Genomic DNA, 2,078 nt, shown 5'->3' with positions numbered 1-2,078 from the left:
CGGGGACAGCTGCCCCCGTCTGGCCCCAGCCCGCGCTAGCGCGCCTCCCAGTGCGTGTCCGCCGGCCCCGGGGGAGGTAAGTACTGCTGGGCCAGGGGACCCTAGAAGCGCCCCGGAGCTGGAGGGCGACGAGCCCCGGGCGGCGGTGTCGGAGCGGGGCACGGGTTTCTCGGCCCGGTTGATCGCTTTTCTGGGGCCGGCGGTAGCTGGGATGGAGTTGGAGGAGCCGCTGACTCCACCCCAGCCCCGCAGCGGGGCAGCGCACGCGGTCGTCCGCAGCTGTCCTTGCCTCTCGCAGCATTTCAGTGGCAACTACGTGCAGGGGTGCAGTAAAGGCAGCGGCCCAGAAAACCTCTGCCTCTCGGAAACTCCTTCAAGAAGAGCCGGGGTGGTCCTGCTTTGGTTGGACGAGACCTCCCGAGATCCCGACCAACCCTCAGTGCTGTGGCTGTTACAATAACGCTGCCTGAAATGTTGCTGGTCCGACTAGAAAATGTTTGGTGCCAGAACCCGGACACAGTTATTTGCAGAGAAAGAAAAGCTGTAATCCTTCTTCCTGTTAACGACTAGCCAGAAGGCGTTGAGCTTTTTTATTTGTCTTTGGAAAAATATCGAAAAGGTACCACTTAAATACTTCTGCACATGCAACAAACATTACTGTAGGATCTACATAGATTGCTGCTGAATTGCATTTCGCTGCATGTGTGATAATATAGTAATGTGCTGGCATGGAGAACATTAGCAGAAGCTGTCCCATTCATGCACAGACATGATTGACTCAAATATATTTATATTTAATTCGTCACACAGAAAGGTTAAAAAAGATACTGTCAGGTTAAAATGGAGTGTTTTGCAATTGATGCTTAAATAGCTCTAAATGGGCTAACTAAACAAATCTTCCCCCCCTTCATAGTTTGCTTTGCACAGTCATTTTCAGTGTTTTATTTGTATAGTTGATTAGATATCAAATTGATGTCCTTTCCACATTTTTAATGAGATAACTTTCTCTGCCTTTTGTTTTTAATAACATTTTATCTTTCTAAAATAGAAAGATTTGTTCGAATCGATTTGTTCGAATCAAATTTACTTTCACCACTTATTTTAATTGTTAAATCATTCTATACATAATGCTTGGTTTTAGGTGTTTGAAATTAAACGGAACTTATTCCCGTTCTTTAAAGCAATTTAAAAACCTATGGAACGTTTGGTTTACATAGAAAAATTGTGTTTTCCATAGACTTCATACACTTTTTTCATTTTTAAAAAGACCAGGTAGTAGGCTTCTGTACTAGGTTTCCTTTCAGTGGACTGTTAAGAAAGTCAACACAGAAAGTACTGGGGGTACACAATATACGGGATCGAGTCCAAAGTATTGTTTTAGTTTGAAACCCCTGTTTTGCCAAGTAGATTTATTGTTTAGATTTCATAACTAACATAATCTACCTCAGAAAACACTAAGATAATATCAAATATTGCCATAAACAAACACACACAACCCCTGTAGTCTAGTGCATATTCTTATTTCAACTTTTGTAGTTGACTGGCTACTATTTTATCTACTTGAACTAAAATCTAAAATAAGTACAGAGATATTACGATAAGGTGTGGAAATACTGAAAGTACTGCTATGGAGTTCAGTGGGTCCATGCTTCATCCAGCATAGTTTGTGGAGCCTTTAAACAGTAAACCCAAGAGAGAGAAATATTACAGGTCTCTGATGCTCTGGGATTGTACTGATGCATCTGTTTCTGTGCCAGTATAGCTAACAAAAATGTGTGAAGAGTAGCCTTTCATATGTGTACTCCCATTTAACTAGCTGGGATTATTCATATGCCTGTGTTTCACTTCTGTGATTTAATAGCTTCCGGTACTGAGCAATGAATGACCTATCAACACTCAGTGAAGTAAATGGAAAGACTCCCATTGACTTTGGGATTTGCATTGGGTCCTAGATGAGAAATTTTACTGACGATGGATGAACCAGAATAAAATCTATCCACTTTTTCCTTAGTTGTATTGGCTCTGCATTGCCAGCAAGCTGGGTTATTTGGGGTGCGATTTCTTTTTTGGGGGGTGGG

The sequence above is a fragment of the Gavialis gangeticus genome, unplaced genomic scaffold (genome assembly GCF_001723915.1).
Source record: "Gavialis gangeticus isolate Ggan-Ray unplaced genomic scaffold, GavGan_comp1, whole genome shotgun sequence".
Lineage (NCBI taxonomy): Eukaryota > Metazoa > Chordata > Crocodylia > Gavialidae > Gavialis > Gavialis gangeticus.
This window is presented reverse-complemented; position numbering follows the sequence as displayed.